A 19,085-nucleotide genomic window follows, 5' to 3' on the forward strand; every position below is an offset into this window, starting at 1 on the left:
TTGCCTGGGTTCATTTGGAAAATCAATGAAATGTGTCCTGAGAGCCCTGTTGACATGGGGGTAAAGATTGTCAGGAGGAAACAGTGGAGAGGTTGTGGGACAGGCCCAATGGGCCTCTTTGTATGCAGGTTTCTCAGTCTTCAAATGAATGAAGGAAGAAAATGGGCACAAAAGTCTTCACCCAGTAAAGAAGTCTGAGTTGTAGGATTCTGAGTGTGAATCTTACACACTCAGAAGGGGCAATTCTGAGTGTGAGTTCAGAGGCATAAACAGCACTACTAGGGACCTCTCTGGCAAAGCAGAGTGCAAAACCCAAGCAGAGAGCAAGGCATTCTGCGCCAGTTATCATTGCTACCTAACAAACTGCTCCAAACTGAGAGGTGTAATACAGCAATTGTTTTATTCTAGCTTATGATTCTGAGGGTCAGGAGACAGGAGTTCACACAGGGCAACAGCAGGAAAGGCTAGTCTCTGCTCCACAAAGTCTGAGCCCTCAGCTTGAGAGTGTGGGAGACCTGAGGGTGATCCAAATGGTTGTGCAATAGAATTATCTAGAGGTTTCTTCACTCACATGTCTGGCTGCAATTACTCAAAAGCTAGACTCAGCTGGGACTGTTGGCCAGAGCACCTGCTTGTGGTCTCTATGCAGTGTGGTCTTTTCATGCCAGAGAAACTGGGTTCTGAGAGAGACCATCCCAAGGGAAGGACCTGAAGACTGAAGTTCCAGGTGGCAGTGCGTGGCCTTTATGACCTGCCCTCAGAAGCCACATAGCAACATTTCTGCCATGCTCTGTTAACCAAAGCAATAATAGACCGCCCAGCTTCTAGGAGAAAGGACACAAACCCAACTTCTCAACTGAGGGAGCATCAAAGAATCTGGAGCCGTATTTTTTTTTTTTTTTTTTTTTTTTTTGAGATGGAGTCTCGCTCTGTCGCCCAGGCTGGAGTGCAGTGGCCGCATCTCAGCTCACTGCAACCTCCGCCTCCCGGGTTCAAGCCATCCTCCTGCCTCAGCCTCCCGAGTAGCTGGGACTACAGGCACCCGCCACCGCGCCCGGCTAGATTTTTGTATTTTTTTTTTTTTTTTTTTTTAGTAGAGATGGGGTTTCACCGTGTTAGCCAGGATGGTCTCGATCTCCTGACCTCGTGATCCTCCCGTCTTGGCCTCCCAAAGTGCTGGGATTACAGGCTTGAGCCACCGCGCCCGGCCTGGAGCCCTATTTTTAAACCATCACACATTCTTCTCTCCACTTTGGCTTTAACCTTTCAAGGGCTGCTGGCCCTCACTTGTAGCAGATACATCACTATTTGTTGACATGATGGTACTCAGCATGAGCCTGGCTAGTTTGTAAGCACGTAAGAGATATCCATTGAAGACACCTAGCAATACTGGAGGGTACCTCACAGGGACCTAAGATTCTATGGGAACAGAAAGAGCAAATGCCAGAACTCATTTTTTTTTAAACAGAGTCTGGCTCTGACACCCAGGCTGGAGTGCACTGGCACAATCTCAGCTCACTACAACCTCCACCTCTCGGGTTCAAGCAATTCTCGTGCCTCAGCCTCTGGAGTAGCTGGGACTACAGGCAGATGCCGCCACCACCCCCAGCTAATTGTTTTGTATTTTTAGTAGCGATGTTGGCCAGGCTGGTCTCGAACTCCTGAGCTCAAGTGATCCACTGTCCTTGGCCTCGCAATGTGCTGGGATTATAGGCGTGAGCCACCATGCCTGGTCAGAACTCATTCTTAATAATATAATTCCATGTGTAAGCATAGGCTGGAGAAACCAGGACAAAGGGGAGAGGGAATATGGCTTATATTTAAGAATGGCCAGATTAAACAGGACAACCAGTGAGAGACCCACAAAGATTATGGAAGACATGAACTAAAGCACCACATCATGCAACGCTACCCAATTCTGGGTGGCTGAAGACTGCAAACTAAATGAGCTATTTTGTTCTGTTGAAATAAGGAAACTAGCTGTGCTTTTCAAGCCAACTCTTTAAGCCAACCTTGAGTCTTCTAAAAGAATTGCAGGCATGATGTTCTTTAAAATGCCAGCCACGAATGTTCATGGAAATGCAAACTTCAAGTGAGGAGTAAGGAAAAGACTTGATGGTAGGAATTGGCTCTTCAGCCATATCCCCGCACGTCTTTAAAAATAAAATAAACCATACAAAATTTAATTCTAAGCACTTGATTGTTCTGAAAAATTAGAGGGAATTTGAGCCAAAAGGGAGGAGAAGTAGCCCCCATTCACAAAGGATAAATATCTGCTCCATAATTTATGGGAATGCAAATCATCCAAGCAGCAGTCTATTCGCATTGACTGTATTTTCATCTAATTAAATGGCTATACAAGTCTCAGAAAGTCATTTCTCCTACCAGCTGACCCTATTCCCATGACCTTCCCTACAAGAGTTCAGGGGAACATGATACTTGAGAAAGACATTTCATTTTTAACCTAGAGAAAAAATATGGATTTGAACACGAAGGGGTAGTTGGACAGTAAGGGCTTTTGCCTTACTTTGTACCATGGAAGCCTCTTTGATTATGGTGCATGAGAAATGTAAGCTTCCTTGTTTGTTTGTTTGTTTGTTTGTTTGTTTGTTTGTTTTCGAAATGGAATTTTGCTCTGTCGCCCAGGCTGGAGTGCAGTGCCACAAGCTCTGCCTCCCGGGTTGACTCCATTCTCCTGCCTCAGCCTCCCCAGTAGCTGGGACTACAGGCGCCTGCCACCACGCCTGGCTAATATTTTTGTATTTTTAGTAGAGAAGGGGTTTCACCGTGTTAGCCAGAATGGTCTTGATCTCCTGACGTTGTGATCTGCCCACCTCGGCCTCCCAAAGTGCTGGGATTACAGGTGTGAGCCACTGTACCCAGCCCCCTGTTTTAAAAAAAGCAAAAAGCAGTCAGCCTTGTGACTTTTTCATTGTCACTGCAGCTAAATTTTGCATGCAATGTGTGTCACTGTTCATACTGTTTTTAAAAAATAAAAAATTACAGAGCTCAGCATTTCCTAAGCTTGTTTTTGCTACTGAAATTCTTGACTCTTGAGCCATATTGAGTCTCCTGAGGTTTCTTTGGGCACTAGGGTTGTGATCCCATTGTTTGGCTGATTAGTTCTTGGAAGATACATAGGAGAAGTCTTAACAGAAAGTTTAATGCTGGCTTACTTCATCTACCCAGGGAGCCCAAGGATGATGGGTCCATGCAGGATTCACCCTAAATGAACCTCCACAGTCTCTGATCCCCTTCTCTCTTCTTTTCCCCCCATGATCCCACTACCACCCAGCTTTTTTTTTTTTTAATGTCTATACCCATGGATTTTTAAAAATACTTTTATCGAGTTGTATTAAATATAAAAGAAGATGCATTTTTACATATATATACCTGTGTGACTACTACTCAGATCAAGATATATGATATTCCCTGCATTTTGAAAGGCGCCCACATGCCCTTCCCAGTCAACAACCTCTGCTCAGAGGTAACCACTAGTCTGACTTTAATCACCATAGATTAGTGTTGTTTGCTCACACCTTCATAGAAATGGAATCACACAGTTTTTTTCTTTTGCTTCTTTCATTCATCATTATGACTATAGGATTCATCCACGTTTGTGCATTTGTGCATATAGCAGTAGTTCTCTTTCTTATATTCCATCATATGGATATACAGCAGTTTATCTGGAGCCATTCTCCTGTTGATGATGCCCTCAGTCTTTTTTATTTATTTGTTGTCCTCCCCAGATCTCAGTTCTATCACCGAGCTCTGTCTAGATCCTTCTAGAAGTTATGAACCATCCCAGGTTCCACATGGTGAGTATAAAAAATATGTATATGCAAGTTTGTGAGGTCCTGGCCTGGAGGAGACTTTAGGTGCTTTGGAGACTTCTAAGTGAAACAACCAAAAGATTAATAATAACAAGCATTGCCTTGCTAATGTAGATCCCTTTCAATGTTTAACCATATATGTTCAACTAATAGATGTTTTTTTGCACCCGTTATATGACAGGTGCTTTTTAGGTCCTAGAAATAAAACATCCAATAAGATAGACATGAACACACTGTTCTTCTGAAGCTAACCTTCAAAGAAAATATCAGATGGTGATAAAAGCTATGGAGAAAATTAAAATAGGACAGTGCAATAAAAAGGCCAGAAAAAGCCTCTCTGAGGAGAGCACAGAATGACAACAAATAGCCAGGAGGGTCAGGGGAGCCATCAGGAGGAATTATATTCTACACAAGCAGGACAACCAAGTCAATGCTCTTATGTCAAGAATGAATTTGGGGCTGGGTGCAGTGGCTCGCTCATCTTAGCGTTTTGGGAAGCCAAGGCAAGAGGATCACTTGAGACCAACAGTTTGAGACAAGCCTGAGAAACAGCAAGACTCTGTCTCTGTAAAAAGGTTAAAAATTGGCTGAGTGTGGTAGTGTGCACCTGTAGTTCCTGCTGGCTACTCAGGAGGCTGAGCAGGAGTGTCACTTGAGCCCAGGAGATTGAGGTTGCAGTGAGCTATGATCACGTCACTGCATTCCAACCTGGGTAACAGAACAAGACCCTGTCCTGGAAAAAAAGAAAAAGAAAAAAAAATGAATGAATGTGGCCTCTTAAAGAAAAGAAGGAAGCTCATGGGGCCAGGATGTATTGGGCAATATGAAAGCAACAGAGGATGAGATCAGGGAGGTAAGCAGGCACTGTGGTAAGGAGGTTAGAGTTTAATCTAAGTATTATGGGAAGAAGCTAGAGGACTTTAAACAAGAGAATAACTCTGGAAATTGAGTGGAAAATGGCCTGAAAGGGGTCCAAAGTATTTGTGTTGATGCAAAAGTAATTGTGGTTCTTGCCACTGAAAATAATAGCAAAAACCGCAATTACTTTTGCAACAACTTCATAGAAGCAGGATACAAATGAAGTGGCCACTGCCTGCGATGATGGGTACTGATGTCTTAGACTACAATGGTAGCAAATGAGGCAGAAATGTCAGCAGTCTAACATGCTTCAAAGGGAAAGTCAACAGAAGAAAAGACAAGATATACCATTATGCTAAACAAATTTCTGTCATCTTACTATGTGTTACCCAACACCCCCTCTATATGATAGGATGGTGGAGGAAACAAACAACATCAAAGGGTAAGAAAATCTTACCTCACAGAAATAACTTCCACTGGCCCAAGACATGAAGAAAGTGCTCTCACATGCACTTTCTCACTTCATCCTTACAACAATCTTTTTTTCTTGAGACAGAGTCTTGCTCTATCACCCAGGCTAGAGTGCAGTGGTGCGATCTTGGCTCACTGTAACCTCCGCCTCCAGGGTTCAAGTGATTCTCCTGCCTCAGCCTCCAAGTATCTGAGATCACAGGCACACACCACCAACTCCATCTAATTTTTGTATTTTTAGCAAAGACAGGATTTCACCATGTTGTCCAGGCTGGTCTTGAACTCCTGACCTCAGATGATCCGCACCGATTAGGCCTCCCAAAGTGCTGGGATTACAGGCCTGAGCTACCATGCCTGCCTCTTACAACAATTTTACAAGGAAAGGAAGCACACCTAATGAGTTTAACTTTACCAATTAAAAACTCAAGATTTGAAGATTGTGATGGACTAACCCAAGGATACACACTTAGTAAGTTGCTAATCCAAGACTTGCGCATGTCCTTTTAGCATCTGTTAGAAACCCTCTACATTGTTTCCCAGAGAGATTTGCTCTAATGATTATAATAAATCTTAGCTCTTATTGAGTGCTCTCTCTTTCCCAGACATTGTGGCAATTCATGACATATATCCCCGCTTTTAATCCTAGAATGTAAGAACCATTATTGCTGTCTATAACTTTTCAAAGCTTTCACAGCTGTTAAATGCTAGAACTAGAATTTCAACTAAGGAAACTTACTCCAAAGCTCATTTCCCCAGCCATAACATTAAGCTATTATAGACGGAACAAATAGAATCTGTTGAAAAGCCATAGGTCATCTCCAATGTTAGATATCTTAAAATAATTTTAAATACTAATATTATCTCAGACCTTTAACAACCCTGTACTGATAAATAATATACAAAGATTCTGGATATTTTTCTCCTAATCCCTGATAATCGTTGAAGATTCTATTTCTCAACTTCTCTCTCTGGCCTGTGAAAAATGTCCCAGACACGAAATCTGATGATCTGCCCTTTTACCATTTGATCCCTAGCAACATCCATCTATAGCCACCAGTGTAATTAGAGATGTGTCAAAACATCAAGGCTGTTGGCAAGATTTACTTTATCATTTGCTCAGAAATATAAAGCATCCATTACAGGGCCAGGACTTCATAATTATAAACATTTCTTAAAGACAAGCCAACAATGGACATGCCAACTCACCCAAATAAAAACTTTTTTTGTGAGATTTCCTTGAAGGTGTTTTCTATTATTTAACCAAATATTACCTCACTTTTTTTAAAGAAAAAGAATACTTTTGCTTTGTAAATAGAGCATCTGCTATTCAAATACATTATATTAAGTTATATACCATTTAGAATTAGAAGAGACTTCAGGGACCGTGTAATTTAGTAGCCTCAAATTGTAGACAGAGACACTTAGTTCTGTGATATTTACTATGTATCCAGGCTCCCCTAGTGAGTTGCTTACAAGACCTGGCCTCTGACTCCCAGCAAAGTGATGATATTTTGTCATCTTCCTTTATATGTTACCTTTACTAGTAAATTAACATCTTCTCTCTCCAATAAAAAAGGTTGTTTAGAAACTTAGTCTAAAGTCATCCACATAGACAGATTTTCATATGTTTTACAGTTGAGTAAACTCTTCCAGATCCAGTTAAAATGTGGCCACTTTGACTGACAGACAGAATGAGTCTTTCTGTCATTGTGTTCCCAGAGCATTCTGTTCATTTCTCAGTAGTTTTCATATTGTCCTCTAATATTTCTGCTTAAATATTTGTCTCCTCTATAGGACTGTGAGTTCATCAGGGCAAAGACTGCCTTAATCCATCTTGTATACCCCAGCACCTTGCACAAAATACACCCTCAGTAAAAGTTTTTATGCTGAATGTGTTGCTGAATTAATCAATTACTAGATATCACTTAGTCCACTCTGAGCTCAGAGAGATAGGACTATCAACATATAGCTTTCATACACAAACCCACAGCCAACATAATTCTGAATGGGGAAAAGTTGAAAGCACTCCCTCTGAGAACTGGAATAAGACAAGGATGCCCACTCTCACTACTTCTCTTCAACATAGTACTGGAAGTCTTAGCCACAGCAGTCAGACAAGAGAAAGAAATAAAGGATATCCAAATCAGGAAAGAGGAAGTCAAATCGTCACTGTTTGCTGATGATGTGATCATTTACCTTGAAAACTCCAAAGACTCCTCCAGAAAGCTCCTAAAACTGATCAAAGAATGCAGCAAAGTTCCCAGATACAAGTAAGTACATAAATCAGTAGCTCTTCTATATACCAACGGCGCCATGGGGAGGATCAAATCAAGAACTCAACCTCAGGAATATACCTACACAAGGAGGTGAAAGACCTCTACAAGGAAAACTACAAAACACTGCTGAAAGAAATCATACATGACACAAACAAATGAAAACACATCCCATGTTCATGGATGGGTAGAATCAATATTATGAAAAATGGCCATACTACCAAAAAGCAATCTACAAATTCAAGGCAATCTCCATCAAAATACCATCATCATTCTTTACAGAATTAGAAAAAACAATTCTAAAATTCATATGGAACCAAAGAAGAGACCACATAGCCCAAGCAAGACTGAGCAAAAAGAACAAATCTGGAGGCATTGCACTACCTGATTTAAAACTATACTATAAGGCCATAGTCACCAAAATAGCATGGTACTGGTATAAAAACAGGCACATAGGCTAATGGAACAGAATAGAGTACCCAGAAATAAACCCAGATACAGCCAACTGATCTTCAACAATGCAAACAAAACATGAAGTGGGGAAAGAACACCCTTTTCAACAAATGGTGCTGGGATAATTGACTAGCCACATGTAGGAGAACAAAACTGGATCCACATCTCTCACCTTATACAAAAATCAACTCAAGATGGATTAAGGACTTAAATCTAAGAACTGATACTATAAAAATTCTAGAAGATAACATTGGAAAAACTCTTCTAGACATTGGCGTAGGCAACAATTTCACGACCAAGAACCCAAAAGCAAATGCAATAAAAACAAAGATAAATAGTTGAGACTTAATTAAACTAAAGAGCTTTTGCATGGCAAAAGGAACAGTCAGCAGAGTAAACAGACAACCCACAGAATGGGAGAAAATCTTCACAATCTATACATCTGACAAAGAACTAATGCCCACAATCTACAATGAACTCAAACAAATCAGTAAGAAAAAAAAAAAAAAAAACTCATCGAAAAGTGAGCTAAGGACATGAATACACATTTCTTAAAAGAAGACATACAAATGGTCAGGAAACATATGAAAAAATGCTCAACATCACTAATGATCAGGGAAATGCAAATTGAAACCACAATGCGATACCACCTTACTCCCGCAAGAATGGCCATAATCAAAACATCATAAAACGGTAGATGTTGGCGTGGATGCGGTGACCAAGGCACACTTCTACACTGCTGGTGGGAATGTAAACTGGTACAGCCACTGTGGAAAACAGTGCGAAGATTCCTTAAAGAACTAAAAGTAGAACTACCATTTGATCTAGCTATCCCCCCCCACTACTGGGTATCTACCCAGAGGAAAAGAAGTCACTATACAAAAAAGACACTTGCACATGCATGTTTATAGTAGCACAATTCACAATTGCAAAAATGTGGAACCGGCCCAAATGCCCATCAATCAATGAGTGGATAAAGAAACTGTGAGAGAGAGAGATATATACACACACATATATACACACAGCTATATACGTATATATGTATACAAATATACACATATACATATACACACAAACATATATATGGAATACACACACATATATATGAGATGGAATACTACTCAGCCATAAAAAGGAATGAATTAAAGGCATTTGCAGCAACCTGGGTGAAATTGGAGACTATTATTCTAAGTGAAGTAACTCAGGAATGGAAAACCGAACATCGTATGTTCTCACTGATATGTGGGAGCTAAGCTATGAGGACAGAAAGGCATAAGAATGATACAGTGGACTTTGGGGACTTGGGGGGAAGGGTGGGAGGGGGACAAGGGATGAAAGACTACAAATAGGGTACAGTGTATCCTGCTCAGGTGATGGGTGCACACACCAAAATCTCACAAATCACCACTAAAGAACTTATTCATGTAACCAGATACTACCTGTACCTCAATAACCTATGGAAATTTTTAAAAATATATTGCTGTCATACAAACATACCTTTGGGTAAATAAGTCATAAACAAAGCAAAGTAGATAGCTGAAGAGATTATCTACTTTGGGGACAGAGTAGGGAATAAGGATAAATGTATCAATCTGGGTCCAATCAGGAAATCCGGAGACAGAACCTACACAATAATTAAACAGAAGTTTAATATAAAGAATTATTAAACAATGTTAAGAGAATAACTATAAAGATATAAAGAGGACCTAAAGGATACCTTGGACCACAGAGAGTATCCAAGGAAAGACAAACTTGGAGGGGAGCTCACGCCTCAAGACTGAGGTTCAGACCTCATGGAAGGTGTGGTTGTACCCTGACTAGACAAGGTAGAAGTTTACAGGTTTGCCTGGGCCAGGGCTGGTCCAGCATTGTTAGACAAGCAGCAGCAGCCCTTCGGGGCACAAGTGAGCAGTGGCTGGTAACTGGGCATGCAGAGAGTTAGGGAACCACCGCAGGTGCAAGGCCCAGAGTACATGGTGTCCACATCAGGAGAGCTGCAAGAAGCAAAATCTCTGTAGCACACACCAGCTGAGGTTGGTGGGAACATGCAGAGGTGGAGTCAGGGTGCCTCTGCAGGTACAAGACCAGAAGCATGCAATGTCCTTGTCAGGAGGGCCAGAGAACAATGGTCTCTGGGCCCAGGCTGGGGCTGGAAAGTTGCTAAGTGACTGCCCACTCAGACACTGCTGGGGCAGAGTACCACAGAATGTGTCCCCATACATGCACCACTGCCTGATCAAACAGGAGCAGGAGAAAGCACAAGCAACCAGGACAAGGAAGAGAAGCCCGATTCCTTTCGCAATGTCCCTCTAATCCCTTCTACTAACAAAGTTTAGCATCACGCTTACTGAGAAGAAGTGCTTCAAGAGTCCAGTGCATTATCATAGAACAAATACTCAAAGGGGAATTTGGAGCTGAAGGAAAGAAATTTGTGACTGTCACACTGAGTAAATAAAAGACACTTAGACCTAAGTTATGGTGTCCTCTAGTTACGTCTCTTTATCTGTAAAATGAGGACAGTAATAGCATCTACCTCAAATGTGGTATAAATACTAAGATCTCATGGGTACTTAGAACAGTGACAGCACATACATACTGATCATAGGACAGTGCCTGGAACATACTTAGAATTCAGTAAGTGTTTGCTATGGTTATTTCCATAACTTGTAAAACCAGAACCTGAATCAGGAGACTCAAGTTCCCATCCTAGCCCTGTTATTCGCTGACTCTGCAACACAGAGCAGTCACTCCCCACTGGGCCTTCGCTCCTGCTGCTGTAAACCTCCCATGCTCCCATCTCGCATAGCAGACGTTTGTGCCTTCTGCGCCACACAAGGGAAGCCCATTTCAGGGTATATAGTGAGCCTCACCCTCAAAACTAAAATTAAAAGAGAAGACAGGAAGGTGAGTTGGCTGCACTGAGAAACGTTGAAGCCATTTACAAGACAAAAACAACTCAGTGTTACAAGTTTTCAAAGTTTCTGCATTTAGAAAATCTTAGACACTTCTGCTGAGAGTTTTTTTCAGAACCATTGGAAGCCAATAGCAAAAACTAGGAACCAACTTATTTGTGCTTAGATTAGATGACCTCTTATGAAAGACGATAAGAGGAGCATGAAGAAAGTTCTCTTGCCTTAAAATTATTATCCCTCATTACTATCTCACACATATACCCGCACCCACACTGCCTTTCATTTATTAGATAAAAAAAGAATTGCCCCCATATTGAACTGCAAGCACACATGGAAAGAATATTGCATTGTTATAACTATCATGTATACCTACTTTAGTGTGAGTTTCCTTGGCAAATGTCTTTCAAGTGCTTCAGAATCCAAGAGCATACCTGAATGCAGGGGGCTGAGAATACCACTGGTCTCCTGGAAGACAGGCAGGAACACTGCAAGGAAGAGCCTGAAAAACAAACATTGCCAGCTTCATAGCTTTTCCTGGAGCCACCTCAGTAGGAGGATCCCATAAATGAAAAGGCCCACTGATATTTCCCTGCCCATATACAACAAGTGTTCACAATTCCAATAATTTTATTACTTGAGTTTAAAAACTGTTCCCCAAATTATCTCATTATCAGAATCATCTAGGATGCTTGTTAAAAACACAGATTCCTAAGGTCCCATCCTAAGCACACTGAATCAGATGCTCCCAGAAGGGTCCCGGGAATTCACAAGTCTTCAGGTGGTTCTGATAATCAAGTTAAATTTGGGAAGTAGTGAGTTAGTAAAATGTCTGTTCTAATATTCATTAGGTGGACTGTGTATAAACAGATTTCTGAGCCACAGAACTACTGGATCAGAATATGCAGGGCCCCCCAAGAGTGCCAGGAGGTGGTTATAGTCAGTGTCTTAGCTCAGGCTGCCATAACAAAACACCATTGACTGGATGGCTTTAAAAGCAGACACTTACTTCTCACAGTTCACAGCTCTAAGTTCGAGATCGAGGTGCTGGCAAGGAAAGTTTCACTGAAGGCTTCTGTTGGTTTGTAGGCAGCCACCATCTCCGTGTGTTCACAGGACCTCATCTTGGTTCTCCCTGGGGATAGGTAGGTTTAGGTCTCTCTAGTGTCTCTTCTTAGAAGGACACAACACATCATGACAGTCCTACCCTCGTGACCTCTTCTAACCCTAATTACCTTCCCAAAGGACCCATCTTCAAATATCATTACACTGTGGGCTTCAACTTATGGACTTGGGAAAAGGGTGACACAAACATTCAGACCATTACAGTCAGATATTTTTTAAATGCTGGGTTAGATAATTACTTAAATGAACCTTTTTCCAAAATTCTTAGGTTACCTGGGAAATGATAGCACATTTCAACTACCATCAGGCATTTATTCACTAGGAAGGCCTAGTTTAACTGGTAAATAGCAAAGCCCAAAACAAATAGGGCACAGGGAAAATCATTTTTAAAGACACATTCAAAGGGAATGAGGGATTCCATCTGGGGAGGCGGACGTGGGATGAGACATGAGTGGTAGGGCAGCGCTTATTCAACTTTAATGCACACCTGAATCACCTGTAGTCTGTTGTAAGCAGGTTCAGACTCAGCAGGTCTGGGGTGGAGCCTGAGACTCCGCCTTTATCAGCTGCTGGTCCACAGACCACACTAAGTAGAGGGGCTGGCAGTTCAAGTAGCACTGGGGTATGATACAAGAAACAGGCTTTTTTAATTTAAACTTTTTGCTTAGTCAACGATCTAATATCACTGCAGAAGGCTGACTTCCAAAATACCATCTAGAAAAAAAGAGTTTCAGACACTCCAGTCCTGAGCTCTGTTGCTCTCAACTTTATTAAAAATAGCTTCAAAAGTACATTAAAAGATTATAACAGAGGTTTCTAAAACGTTTGACTTCACTGCCTCTGTAATCTTTTCACAATGGCCCAGTCCGAAAGAAATACCCAACTGTTCTGTTTATTAAGTAGTAGGTCCATACAACTTACTGAGGGTTTTTTTGTCCTAACATCTTAGTATCCATTTGAAAAAATTACACACATAAGCTGAAAGAGAAAAAAATTCTTATTTTTTCCTTAAATATTATGTTGGTACAAAAGTAATTACAATTTGGCCATACTTTTAATGGCGAAAACCACAATTACTTTTGCACCAACCTAATAACTATGAGTATCTATTGCAATGTGTGAATCTATTGGGCTCTGCACAACTTCTCAAATTTTGGAGTCAGATTGGATACCACTACTCTCGTTTCCCTTTGCACATTGCTTTTAGTGTGGTAATTGCTATTTATCACAACAACTGTCAAGAACCCAGCTTCAAAAATAGATGACACTGTTGAAAGGAATGCAGTGTAATCTATTGAAGAAAGTGTCAGCTCTCTTAGGCTAGTACTTTATGTGGTTTTTATGTGGTTTCCAACAAATATTGAATATCTCTGTCCTTCCCTGTAAAACTGAAATATTTCTAAGGTGCCCCAAGGTACCTTGGCTCAGTTTGGGAACTGCAAGATCATACCCCTTACAAAGTACTAATGGTTACCAAAGGCAAAGTAAGAATTCTAAAAGAACACAGAAACTTTTGAAAATAATAGCTACAAAAAAAAAAATACAACAAAATTCCTCTTAGATTTATTACAGAGAAACTGGCTATTCTCTGGCTGATCAAAACAAAAGTATATCCTTCTTAATGTTAGGATTCTTAAAATAATATGTTTATAATTTTTTGAAGGAAAAATATCTTTCAAATACTTTCCCAGTAACAATATATCATTTTCCATCAGAAAAAAAAAGAACATCTAATTATTATTGTTCTTTTATTTTCTTACGTTCACCTTCTATTTCCTTGACATTAGACTTCAAATTAAACATAAGGAACAATTCCGAACATTCAAGCCTCACCAAAAAAAAGGAACCTTGATTGATTCGAAGTTTTACTTTATGTACCTACAATTTCCCAGTAGTGCTATTTCTCAATCAGAATTTGAATAATCTTTACAACTTGTATTCCCCCAAACTCAGATTTAATGACTCAGTAGGTTCAGAAAGAGAAATAACAGCTGCAGCTCATCCCGCTGTGCTATTCAGTAATGACAATGTTATACCACATTAGCAATTGTGACATTAATAAAAAGAAGCCCATAGGATTAACCAGAGACAGCTGACTTTAGTCAAATGTAGGTCAGGCTTTGTTTGCTCAGAAACTGGTAATAAATTCCCAGGTAAGTGTTCTCGTGTGTCACACATATATGTCAGGAGCATAATTTCAGCCTCACTAAATGATTCCCATTTTTAAGTTTCTGTAAGCCGTTTTTGAATTATTGTTAAGCATTTAATTCCACTGTCAGGCCTATAGGCTCCTTAAAATTATTAACTTATGTGACATTACAGCATGTTTTTCCTTCAGGCAACACTTAAAAACACCTTGGAGGGTTTCGTGTTCACCTTCCAGACACTGAAGTTCTTACTAGCAGAGGCTCGGGGTCACCCCTAATTTATAGCATACTTACAGAGGAAATGGTGTTGATGGCTAAGAAAGCCACCTGTCATCACAAAGTTCTCATTGTCACAAGAAATATCATTGACAGCTTAACATAAGTATTGCATTCTTAATCAATTCTTATGGTGGGCTATATACAAACAAGAAGTCCATAACCATTCGCTAAAATATATTGAAAAATATAAACACTTTGGAAAACAGTTTAGCACTTTCTTTAAAGGCTAAACATACACCTGCCATGTGATCTAGCCATTGCTTTCCTAGGTACTTGTCTGAAAAAATGGAACCATATGTCCACAAAAAGACCTGCACAAAAATATTCATAGCAGCATAGCATGGCTTACAACTGGAAACAACCCAAATCCACAGGAGAATGGCTAAACAGAGGCGTATTTATACACTAGAACACCACTCAGCAATAAAAAGACAAGAACCATAGATCCATGCAAGAATCACAGACAAATCTCTAAAACATTATGTTCAGCGAAAGTAGCTAGAAGTAAAACAGTACATAGTGTGTCATTCAATTTATGTGAAATTCTAGAAGTCAAAAACAATCTATGGTGATACGAATCGGAGGTGGGCAGGGATAGACTGTTGGGAGAACAAGCGCACTTTCTGGGGTGTTCTGTATCTTGTTGGGGTGATGTTATGTGCATGCATGTATTTGTCAAACTCATCAAACTGGGCACTTAAGATCTGTGCGTTAAGATCTGCATCTAAGTTATACCTCGATGAATAAAATATATGTGAGTGCTCTGTAAACTCTTCAATTTTATACTTAAACTTCATTAAGTCAACTACCTTTGTTAAATACTTATGTAACTGTAAAACGTTATGAAGTCTTTTAAATATCAACAAAAAGAGATGTCACCTGAAAGATACTAACTCAATGTTACCCAAGTAAGCATAATAAGCAGCATATTTAATGAGTTAAATAAATGGATAATTTTAATTGATTTACATTTTAATTCCTTTTACGTGCAAATGGCATAATTTGAAAGCTCTGTGTTTATACATTAGGAAAATATCAATGGGCATAATCGAATGGGCATAATCGCAACTAAGTACTTAAAGCTAATTTGTATTAATGTAGAGAAGCAGCTGCAAGATGAACCAAAAACAGTAAATGATACAAAAATAATCTGAACATGTAATATTTACCGGAGTTAAGTGATTCTTCTGTCCAAAGTTTGCCATTGACACCACTGTGATTCAGACTCCAGCTACCTTATTTTTTAAATAGAGCAGATTCCTAATTTGCTTTCCTAATTTTACTGTCTTACCCCTTTTAAAGACATCATATTAATCTTAAAGCACAGCCTAAGCATTTCATGCCATTCATCACAATTACAGTCAGGGTCAGCTCCCTAGTCTGGCATTCACAGCGCAGTTTTGGTCTGACTACAATCTCTCCCTGGTGGCATCTACTCTCATGGCCACTTTTTCCCAGCCTCCCACCAATCCACAGATTTCGACACTGAGGCAGCTAGATGGCTCACCTGTTCCTACCCCTCACCCGTTCCAGCTTCTGCTCATGTGCCTCTCCATTTGAACTTTATAGCACATCCAATTCATCCCAGTTTCCAAGACCACTTTTTTTATCACCTCCTTGTCAAGGAAATTCACCATTTCCCTTACTCAGAGTAATCTTTCTCTCTTAGAAACACTCATCACATTGTATGCCCAGTTCTCTTATCACCACTGCCAATCTTATATTGTGAAATGGTTTGGATTCCAACTCCAGAAAGAAACACGTAGCTTCAAAGCTTAGCTCCTCAGCTGTCAGAATTTAGGCAAGTTGCTTCATCTCTCTATGCTTCTGTTTCTTCATCTGTTAAAAAGTAAAATAAAAATAGCACCTCTCTTTTATGATTGTTATAAGCATGAAATTAGATAACGTACATAAAGTGCTTAGTCTGACACACATTTTAAATCCTCAGTAATATTTATCCCAAAACTTGCTAGCTAAAAGAGAATAAATTCTCTAAATGGATGAATTATATTCTAAGAATTGAGGGAACTTGTAAATGGAAAAAAGTTTGAGGAATATCAAAAGAAACCAGAAGGTTGGAGGTGGATAACTTTTGCTGCTATTTTCAAAACAGGGCATAAGTTTGCTTTTAGAAGCTGCAAAACGGTGCAACTGATGTTAATTTGAGGCAGGAAGAGTCTGGGTAAAAGAGAAAACAAAAAAGGAGTAGTCCAGGTACTGAAGAGAAATAAAAACACATGTCCAGACCAAGACTTGTACATGAATATTCATAGTAGCTTTATTCATTATAACCAAAAAAAAAACAAACTGAAACAAATGTCCACCAACAGGAAACGGATAAACAAAATGTGTTATATCCCTACAACAGAATACCACTCAGCAATACAAAGGAACATACAACGGACAGAGCTGCAACATGGGTGAATCTCAAAATCATTACACTGAGTAAAGGAAGCCAAACAAAAAAAAAGTACAGAGTGCATAATTCCACTTATATGAAAGTCTAGAAAATGCAACTAACCTATAATGACAGAAAGGAGATCAGTGGTTGGCTGGGGTATGGGGATGTTGGGAAGGAATAACTGGAAAGAAGAGGAGAAAATCGTGGAAGATGATAGAATGTTCTGTGTCTGTGGTACAGTGTGGTTTCAAGGATATACACATAATTCTGTCAAAACTCACCAAAGTTGTATTATTTAAATGGGTGTGATTTGCACACTTTTTTTAAGTCAGTAAGAACCTAAAAAATAAAGTAGTGCTGATTGGGGCATAGTATATTTTCATTAAGAAAATGTTACATTTGTTTGACAGTTTTTCCTTCTTCAACCAGGCTCCTGGAATACAATATCTAGGAAATGAGTAGATGCAAAGTATCTGAATCTCAGCAGGATATTTGAAGAGATTTGTAATGATATGCTGTTGGATCTAATGAAATGTTATGGCCTGGGTGCAAGGATAATGAAAGAATTGAGTCAAGATTCCCCTGTCATCCTAGAAGATTTCTAGTGGCAGGTCACAGGGTTCTGCACCTAGCCTGTTTAAGCCTCTTATCAATTACTTGTCTGATCACCTAAGGGCACAACCATTGCTTTGTGTTGGCTAAATATTGGTATGTTGGATGACAGATGAGGATCTAAATCATCTTGATAGGCTATAGCAGTAATTTAGATATAATAGGGTAAAACTTTACAAGGACAACTATTAAACAGACAAATTGAATCTAAAATTTAGCTTTCCAAGTACAAGATAAAGGAATCATGCCATACCAACAGGACATTAGAAAAGTCAGCCTTAGGGTCATAATCACCAATAAGTTCAGTGTCAATCAACAATGAAATATAACTCTTAAAGAAGTTAACTTGACCTTGGTTTGCATCAAAAAATATATAAGCTTTAACAGGAAGAAGATGGAAATCATGTTTTATTCTCCATAATAGAGTACACTTAAAAATATGTCATGAAGTTTTTGGTGAGATGCTTATGGCCGGGGGGGAAGATTCGAATTACATCAGAGGAAAAAAAAACAGTATGTTTTTAATCTATGAGTTCCTTAAGGACAGGATCCACATTTTAGTAATCTAAGCATCACTGGCACCTGTCTCAATTACTGCCATGACTATAATTATTGTTTAGAAAGTAAGTGGTGTTTATATATTAATAAAACTTGAATTGCTGTCATGTAAGTAGCGGGAAAGTAACAAGAACATTTTAGCCCACACAATAAAAAAGACTGAAGGAGTGGGAATGAGGGGTGAATCAAGGTGGACAGCACAAAATATGCCTATGGTAACTGTAGTGAATTATAGATGGCTGAAAATCTTTGTCACTACCCTCCATTAGGAAGTGGAATTATATGTCCAGCCCTAGAATCTGGGCTGAATCTGTGACCACTTTGACCAAAAGAATGAAGAGAAAGTGATACTGTAATAGTACCAGGTCTAGTCTTTAAGAAGACTGGCAACTTTCACTTGCTTTTTATTCCACCACCCTAGAAGGAAGCCCAGGCAGCTACAAGGACAGGTCTATACGTGGCAGAATTAAGGCACCTGCCCAGCAAGTGAGGCTGAGTGCCCTGCCAATAGGTAGCATCAATTTGCCAGCCCATGTAAATGAGCCACTTGCTGTAGAGCCTTAACTCCTCAAGCCACCCTGCCTGATGCCACATGAAGTAAAAATGAGCTTTCCCCACTGGGTTTTTGCAAAATCCCTAGCAAATAAGATATAGATATTATGTTAAGCCACTAAGTGTTGAGGTGGTTTGTTATGCATCAAGAAATACTTAAAACAGTAACTATATTCAACTATATTAAGAGCTATCATATGCATGGCCCCATGGGTTTTAATTATAACCAATATGCAGGATTAACATTGATATCCATAACTTGAAAAATTTCACTGAGAAGCAGGCTGGCACCTTAAAGATAAGACCAGACAGAGAAGAAAGTCCCAAAGTTGTAGAGCTCATTTGGCATCAGAACTGGCCTCAAGGAAGTAAGCTCACGTTCATTTTCAGATGACACTAGTTCCCAAGGGTTTCATCTGCTGGGCATTATAGTGCCGGGGGAAGACCATTCAGGTTGAATAAGATCCTATTGATCCAATGTCGGGATATAGCAGATCGGGAAAAGGCTAGAAGGCTTTCAAGACCTCAGTTAAGATGAGATTCAGAATGGATATCAATCCCAGAGGGATCCTGGAGTAACCACCCAAAACCGGAGAAAGCAAAGGTACAAGGAT

The sequence above is a fragment of the Mandrillus leucophaeus genome, unplaced genomic scaffold (assembly GCF_000951045.1).
Source record: "Mandrillus leucophaeus isolate KB7577 unplaced genomic scaffold, Mleu.le_1.0 Scaffold149, whole genome shotgun sequence".
NCBI lineage: Eukaryota > Metazoa > Chordata > Mammalia > Primates > Cercopithecidae > Mandrillus > Mandrillus leucophaeus.